We start from the raw sequence: 9,958 nt of genomic DNA on the forward strand, positions 1-9,958 counted from the left end.
CGATTTGCTACGGACAGCTCCAATTTTTTATCAAATTGTTCTTTGTTTCTATCAGCGTCGTCTGCGTCTTCCATATTTTCAATTCAATGTTAACGATTCGTGCACAAGCCTTTAATTTGGAAACTAATGATTTGACCTCTGTGAAATTATTTATACTTTTTATTGGGAGAGTACGAATTAATTTATTCATATGTGCATGGAGTTCGCACTTTTTAAAATCTCATTTGTCCAAGACCCTTGCTTCTGTGTTACGCACCAGGGTGTCTTCTAATAGCTAATGCAGAACATATACATGCTTTCCTAAGACGAGAAAACACATTTTTGTCTACATCAAGTCAGTACATACCGCCGTCTCTTTGAACACCGTTTAGACGGGATTCTGATTCATGACTTTGATGTCAATGACTGCATCCAGTCAGTAAATACCGACAGGTCTCTTTTTCACCTTTTGGACAAAGGTCATAACCTTGATACTATCACTACATGTGGTTTCGTTTTTTAAACCCCTGAAAGAGCTCCTAGATAGTTATTTTTAAACCAATGACTGACATAAACGCGCTACATTTTACAGACAGGACGGAACGGCAAGACGGTAGGCTGACAGGTGAAAATGAGAAACAACGTTTCGACGAATCCTAGTAATTCATCTTTTTTTTATTAAGAATCGCTAGAAAATTTGCCATGTCATAGAAACTGATTATGGATTTAAAATGTATATTTCGTTGTGTGTGTGTGTGTGTGTGTGTGTGCCCATGATTTAGATTCTTATCGTAGCTTTAACAGTGTCATATCACTACGATGTCTGCATTGTGTCAGTTTATAGTGATGTCTAGCACGGGGGCATCATGCCCTAGACATGTACCATCAGGTCCCAGCCAGTCATATTGTCTTGACACCAGGACTATTAATCCTAACAGCAACCTCTTAATCATGTGCACTAAATGAGGCAGCTGCTGATACTATTTGTATAAGTATTCGTTATGACTCGGGATAGATTCGAACTGCGACCTCCTGCATCCGGGACAAGTATTGTCAAAGACTGATGAATAGTGCTAACATCTGCTTCGCTAAAAGCTCAGAATTAAGAGATTAGTGTTAGGACTGGTCGGCCTGGTGTCAGGATAATGTGACTGTGTGGGACATGATGATACATGTCTGCGGAATGATGCCCCAGTGCTAGACATCACTTTAAACTGCCACACTACAGGACACACGGTACTAATTATACAGAAGAACTGTGAACCAGTCTAGAAATGGGTGAAGAAATAATAGAGTATTTACAGGTTTGGTGGTCCATAATTGGTTAATAATGAAAATTAAAATTTAGGAAAAATATCTTTTGAGAGCTTATCCTATATGTAATGTAAAAAGAAATATTGACAAATTTCTACTGAAGCAATTTTAGCATTTTTACAGGCTTGACTCAGGAGTACTCAATACTGAAAGTAGCACCTGATTCATTTGGTGCAGAATCAATAACACGTGTTTCATGCACATGTATGTAAACAAAGTGCCGCGGGTCATATGGTGTTCTCCACACATAAGCTTGCACCAAGGTTAGATGTGCATGAAGAATTATAGGTGTCATTATCAGCACCCAGAAATTTTAAGTTATTGAATTTTGAATATGATAGTGTTTCCATATGTTTACCATTGGAGCTGAATTAGTACCGTGAGTCCTACAGACATAGTAGCGATATGGCTGAATTTTTTTTAAAAAGCTATGTTAAAAATCTAAATCACCTCACATTAAAACCTGCATTTGTTAGTCCATGTATGCAACATATATTTCTTCCGCAATTATTCGACTAAGGGACTATCTTTTGAAATAACTGATGTTCATACAGTCCCGTCCGTATGAATTCTGGGAATAATTTTTAAAAATAGCTGTCACATTGTCCCGCCTGTATATAAACAAGAATTTACTATAACAGGACTGTTCAGACAGTAATCAAATATTTCCGCATGTATGAATTCAAGAACTAAATATAAAAAGGATTGTTCACATTGTACCCCAAGTATCTATTCAAGATTTCAGTACAACATTCAGACAGTCTAAATATCGGATCTTGTGAGGAAAGACGTCCAAACCAAAAATAGAATGCCTTATGACAAGGATTAATACCAGTTAAGTCGGATTCTTATTACCTAATACAGCCTGCCTGGAAGAAGAGGTAGATTTATATTAGAGGGAGGGAAACCTTTATACAAATTATACTGTCGCAATCACAATATTATGGCTCACTTTAATCTAATCAAGAAATACATTTTCTTTTGTTGATATATATTATATTAAAAATATCTTACGTTTCGATGGCAGCCATCATAATCTTTTTCTCTTTTCTGAGTGAAACCGAAAACTTAAGTAAAATCAACATACAATTCATTTCATACACTAGAAAGTGAAAATTCAAGAGACACTACATTGTTGTGAATTCAATCCCTAAAAGTCCTAAATATGCGGGTCAATGCGAACATCAACTATTTCGCAGTGTAGTCCTATACTCCAAAACATCAGATGAAATATATATTGCACACGTTTAGGCTGTAAAGTTCATTTTGTTAAACAAATATACATCTAGCAAAATCATTTCCACCGAAATGGCCTTTTTAATTTTGAGTGTAGTACAAACATGCTATATCAAAATTAATAAGAAACATTAAAACTAAACGAATATAATTACTTAACAGGTAAATGTTGCCTACGAAAGGGCATTTAGTACTGATAAATGCTTAGAATCGTGTATAATTTAATTCATATATTATAAAGTTAAAGAATTATTTAGATAATTTTTGTCTTCAAAAAGTTCATTTTTTCCTCTCTTTCACAGAGCTTTTTAAAATGAAAATTAAAGAAATGCAATCATTCACATGAGCGCTATCTGTCGCCTGTTTCTGTCTCTGCCGGATACCTTGCCGTTGTTTCCTTAAATATTCTGTATAATTTAGCTTGTGTCATGACCCAGAAACCCGTCGCAGGAGTATACCGGGTAGTGTGTGCTGACAGTCTGCAGTTACTGGTTTCGACGGCGTAATCAAGGAGCCCATCTCAAGGGCGTAAAATAGATCCGGTGGTGCGTGCTTGCAGGATGCACACATAAATATATATTCTCGTCCTCGGAAAGTGCACGCTTGGTTCTATACTCGTTATCATGGTGATTTTCTTGCTATGTCCTTGTGAGTAAGGACACACCCTATTGCATGACACAGGATGTGGGGGCAAAACTGATATATACAATATGTGAACTTCTTACCGATTCAATAACCCTAATATATATGCATAGTTCATACAAATTTACTTTTATTGTTAGAATAATTTACATATATTTGTGATTGTTTTTAAAGTATTCCATTGCATAAAAGAAATAGTCCACATTGATGAAGAAATGAATTAGCACTCTCCAATAACATGTAAACTTCATAAAAGTAGAAAATGTTTTAGATTTACAATCTTGGATAAGAAGGCTTCCTTGCAATGTGTCGACGCTACGGACGACACGGATGAAAGACGCAGATGACTTTGAGACATATAATAATTTGATAACTAATTACAGCTGACTTTGGAAAATTGGCAAGAAGCAAAGTGTCCGGAATATAGTCTTTTAAAATACCCTTTTTCTTAATTAAGGTATGGATACTGTAAGGTTTCAGTAATCAAACTACTCTTAAGTTAAAATAAGTGTTTGTCAGGATAATCACCGCAAGGGTACTGAACTGTTTTGGATTTCTCAGAATGAATTCCCTTTTATGTGAGCACTGCTTACTGATGATACTCAACACAATTTCTCAATGAGTGTTTCCCTGCTTTCTCCACATACAACACTCTTATCACCATAATGATCTACTTGATGACATCTCCTGAGGAAAGTTTGCTTTGTGTTCATCATACATTTCAGTAAGGTTTCAGTAATCAAACTACTCTTAAGTTAAAATAAGTGTTTGTCAGGATAATCACCGCAAGGGTACTGAACTGTTTTGGATTTCTCAGAATGAATTCCCTTTTATGTGAGCACTGCTTACTGATGATACTCAACACAATTTCTCAATGAGTGTTTCCCTGCTTTCTCCACATACAACACTCTTATCACCATAATGATCTACTTGATGACATCTCCTGAGGAAAGTTTGCTTTGTGTTCATCATACATTTCAGTGCGCATGATCTGAAGGCATTTGTTCAGCAGTTGACCGCTTATATGACAGGCAAACGTATAAGCAATTCATCACCCATTAGCCAGTAACAATATGGCATTTCCCATACATATATCAACACATCAGTTGCTGAACATTCCGTATAATTTTAGTCGACAATGCTAATGTATATGTTATGTGTACCTGGAACTATTAAAAAACCTTTTCACGGTTTCATTAGCAGCATATTCGTGATCAAGAATTTGAAGCAGGACTTTTGCACTGTCACTATAAACAGCAACAAGGCCATAACTTGGGCATGTGTGCGTATCCGTTTGTATCCATGCACTGTCATATCAACAAACACAGGGCCATAACTTGGACATTTGTGCGTATCCGTTTGTATCCATGCACTTTCACTATTAACAACAAGGCCATAACTTGGACATGTGTGCATATCCGTTTGTATCCATGCAGTGTCACTATCAACAACAAGGCCATAACTTTGACATGTGTGCATATCCGTTTGTATCCATGCACTGTCACTATTAACAACAAGGCCATAACTTGGACATGTGTGCATATCCGTTTGTATACATGCAGTGTCATATCAACAACAAGGCCATAACTTGGACATGTGTGCATATCCGTTTGTATCCATGCAGTGTCACTATTAACAACAAGGCCATAACTTGGACATGTGTGCATATCCGTTTGTATCCATGTAGTGTCACTATTAACAACAAGGCCATAACTTGGACATGTGTGCATATCCGTTTGTATCCATGCACTGTCACTATTAACAACAAGGCCATAACTTGGACATGTGTGCGTATCCGTTTGTATCCATGTAGTGTCACTATTAACAACAAGGCCATAACTTGGACATATGTGCATATCCGTTTGTATCCATGCAGTGTCACTATTAACAACAAAGGCCATAACTTGGACATGTGTGCGTATCCGTTTGTATCTATGCACTGTCACTATTAACAACAAGGCCATAACTTTGACATGTGTGCATATCCGTTTGTATCCATGCAGTGTCACTATTAACAACAAGGCCATAACTTGGACATGTGTGCATATCCGTTTGTATCCATGCAGTGTCACTATTAACAACAAGGCCATAACTTTGACATGTGTGCATATCCGTTTGTATCCATGCAGTGTCACTATTAACAACAAGGCCATAACTTTGACATGTGTGCATATCCGTTTGTATCCATGCAGTGTCACTATTAACAACAAGGCCATAACTTGGACATTTGTGCGTATCCCGTTTGTATCCATGCACTGTCACTATCAATAACAAAGCGATAACTAGGATATTTGCGTATATCTGTATCATTGCACTGTCGCTATCAACAACAAGGCCATAACTTGGACATTTGTGTATATCCATGTGTATCTATGCAGAAAATACACTTGATTATTCCTTTCTGCATAAAGTGTCCACTCCAACGAGATCTTTCCTTTTTTTCTTACTGTTGATTCCAAGATCTACTGGCCGATCTATATGAAGCAATACTTTGTATCGGCGATGGAAAAATGTATACAGTTCATTATGTAGGAAACACAACATTATACATAAATTTCATCTGATCAAAAACTTCTTACTCAAACATTCATTTATTGATGTCTATTATATTAAAGAATATACTATATTTCGTCTGAAGTGATTATAACCTTTTAATATTGTTACGACTCTGAGTCTCAAAATATGTAACATAAAGAAATGAAACCACCTATGTAAATAAAATTAAAAACGATTTATTTCGCAAGAGTACAGAATGAAATTCAACCTTGAAAAAAGTTTGTTTACAACCTATAATCACGGGAAAAACGTAAGCTCACAATATAAATTAATTATACATGACACTTTAAATATGTACTAGTTATATAAATACATTCAATGATATACAGGAAGAGAATATGAATACCTGCAATGATAGCCAGAGAGAGAATATGAATCCATGAAATGATAGACAGGAAGATAATCTGAATACATGATATGATAGGAAGAGAATCTGAATACATGAAATGACTGTCAGGAAGAGAATCTGAAAACATGAAATGATAGACAGGAAGAGAATCTGAATACATGAAATGATAGACAGGAAGAGAATCTAAATACATGAAATGATAGACAAGAGGAGAATATACACAATGATATACAGGAAGATAAAGTGAATACTTGCAATGATGCAAAGGACGAGAATCTGGATATATCAAATTACACGTTGGTACATAATTGTGTTGTTTGCTTGGTTGTGTTTTTTATCATAAGTTCGAACTACTGCAGATATCAATGCCGGACTCGAACTATGACAAAATGTTCGATGAAAGTCTCACTGTTTATTCATAAGGCAGTAAAGAGAGCAACCTTTTAATTATAACAATTTTTCTATATTTAATAACGGCAGCCTTAAAGGTATCAACAAGTATCTAACTGACTAAACGTAGTAAAGATAAAAGCGTCTAACAATATCCAATTGATTAAACGTAATACAAATATAAGTTTCTAACAGTATCCAATTGACTGAATGTAGCAAATATACTATTTTCAATATTATCTGATTGACTTAAGACAGCAAGGATCCAAGTGTCCAGTAGTATCCACAATGACAAAAGGTAGACACGATACAGTCTAATAGTAACGAATTAACTAAAATAGAATATATAGATGTTATTATTTATTTAATTTGAACTATTTCATAGGGTATTTTAATTTTTTATTTGATTATATGCTATGGATATCTAAACTCTGAATTTGACCTTGTCCGAAAATTAACTTTATTTTCTAATTGACATGAATGATTTACTTTTTTATTCTGTAAGCAACTATTTCATAAACAATATATTCCCAACGAGTATGGGTTAACTATTAGGATTATTGTCTTTGCTTTAGTCATGGACATTGTATTTACCATTTTGTATATAATGTTTGTAATATACTTCTAATTGTAATTAACATTTTATCTTGTTAACATCCGGAGGCTCCCTGAATGAAATTTGCCATTATGTAAATGTTTTCTTTAAAGAAATTGCTAATTGTGACCTGAAGTTAGATATAGAACTATATATATCTTAAGACCATAGATTTGTAGTATCAACGTGTCCAAAAAATGTTGAATTATCTAAAAGTAGCACAGATACAAGTGTCCAATATTATCCAACTGGTACTGCATTTATAAGTGTCCAACATTTTCCAACTGACTAAAGTTAGCAAATTAAAACACAAGTTACAGTGGTGCACCCTGAAATACATATTTAAAGAGTACAGAAGTACTATATGAGGATACAACTCGAAACAGATTATGGAACATTGATATAAAACATGACATTGTTGGCCAATTTAGCATTCTATATATATCACCTTTACTTACTTAATAATGTATTATGTTTTGCTTTGATTGATGCAGACATCACCAAGGGCATTTATTGTAACTTCTTGTTTTTGGGTTTAACGCCATATTTCAGCACACCATATAATTTGTGGAGGAAGATCCCGGAAAATAAACATATTGGTGGGCGCCTTAAAGCATTCAGACACCTGGGGAACCACATTTTTGTAAGCACTGCTAATGAAATATATAACGGAACCATGCAATAAAACAACTCCTTTTATATCATAACTAGATATAAGTACAATATATGATCATTTTTAAGATAAAATCTTTGTCATTATGATCTGTTTTAATTTATACTTTTTTACTTACAATGTAAACAATGCAGGAAAACTACGTATTAAATCCAACATTGAATATTCACAAATGTGCCTTAAACCTTCAAACACAGGTTAATTGTTGCTATGGAATTCCAATGTATTTATTTATGGATGGGAATATGTATTGCCTTGGCCATAATACCGGTACCGCCTTCTAATACTTTGAATGCTGCTGTCTGTTAACTTAAAAATATACCCTTTCAGTGTTAGATTATACTGGCTTGGTTTTAAATAAAACATATAGATGGGCGTAACTAGCAGCCCTATCACAAGCCAGGTCTTTATTGATGCAATCTGTCTCCAGACCGAAAAGAGTTATTGAGTGCTTAGCAGTTATTTATTTCAAGCGTCTGCGGCGGCATCAACAATGTTCGCAAAAATTGTTTTGTTGTCTTTTTCGTTTATTTCTTTTGGTTGGTTTGGATTGTGTGCTTATTTGTTTGTTTATTCCTTAATACCATCTGCTTGACAGATCGTGTTCTGAGTATACTTTGCGTCATCTATTACGTCATTGTCATTGTTCTTCGTAACAGTTACTCTAACGATAACGACCATCACCATATCTAAAACATATCCTTTATATTAATGTCATTTTAATTTAAAACAATGTCACATCTTCCATTTGCATCAGTTGCATTTTCAAACTGTTATAATGTCCATATCATTATTTATTCTTGCACATGTTTTTGTTACCCGCCCTTGTACATACTGACAGTATTCACCTTCCCTTTATATGAACCAGTTCTTACCCCACAGTGATCGCCTTCTGTTAAACGAACCTGTTAAGATAAGATAAGACGTCTTTATTTCAGATTACATAGTCCATACCTCTAAATTAATATATATATATATATATATATATATATATATATATATATATATATATAAAGTAAAAACATTGTAAACATAAAAGAACATATATATCATACATTCAAGTATACAGACACATCTACAACAATTAATTATGTATTGCATTGTTAAGAATTAAATTAAGTGGCACATTTAAAGAGTAATTTATTCCATCTGCTAATAATTTGGACATTGAAATGAATTTCGAAGTTCCAAAGAGATTTCAATATACAATTCTTACTACTAGAACTAATTAATACCAATAGTGTTCTCCTTTTTGTTGCATGAATCAGTTTATACAAAAGCGTGTTCTCCGTGCTACATGAACTAGTATATACCGATCGTGTTTACCTTCTTTCAATAAACAGCCCACTTGTGATATTGATCAAAAATTCCAACTCCATTGTAACTAGGTACTTATTGGGTTCGATCATCCTTTATAGTTTCATGATGTCCAAGACTCTCTGTCTCTCTCTCTCTGTCTCTCTCTCTCTCTCTCTCTCTCTCTCTCTCTCTCTCTCCGTCATATTATATGCTTCCTCTATACGAACAGAGATATACAGACAACTTCCATAAGTGGCAAACGCAAATCCCGAGTGAAGGATTTCACTCCAATACGGTCTTGAGAAATAATGCAAACATTCCAGGTAATACAAATGATGCTGACTTTATGTGATTTTGAACAACTTTCTCTCAGCATTTTAATATTGTTGACAATGATCTGACACGTTTCCTGAATATGCGAGAAAGTTCGTTATACATAGATATACATATTAAACACATGATAAGAATACTGTATCCAAACCATAGGCACATATAAATAATACTATATCTAAAACATGCACACAGAAAGAAATACATCCAGCTCTTACATACGTAACAATAATTTAACCCCACCTTAGATTACATTAAGAGAATGAACTTTGCCCGAAATCAATTGATGTTGCACCTAACCATAGACATTTATTTTGTAAACTACATAACGCATAGTTGATATTTATGTGTAGATAGTAGATCATACATGCATATCATTATTCAAGGAAATAAACATGTTTTTACGAGTCTTTGGTTTTAACATTTGCAATATTAAAGATCAACAAGCTTTGTAAAATTTAACAAACACTTTATTTCACTGGAATACAAAGTGCAAATGTAGAAAGGTACTTACAATATTGCAAAGTACCCCAAATTGCTGGAATTGCTAATACCAGTCTTGATGTTTAAAGTTCTGAAAAAATAACATTAGTGG

Source organism: Sinohyriopsis cumingii, unplaced genomic scaffold (genome assembly GCF_028554795.1).
Source record: "Sinohyriopsis cumingii isolate HCF-2022 unplaced genomic scaffold, ASM2855479v2 utg000160l, whole genome shotgun sequence".
NCBI lineage: Eukaryota > Metazoa > Mollusca > Bivalvia > Unionida > Unionidae > Sinohyriopsis > Sinohyriopsis cumingii.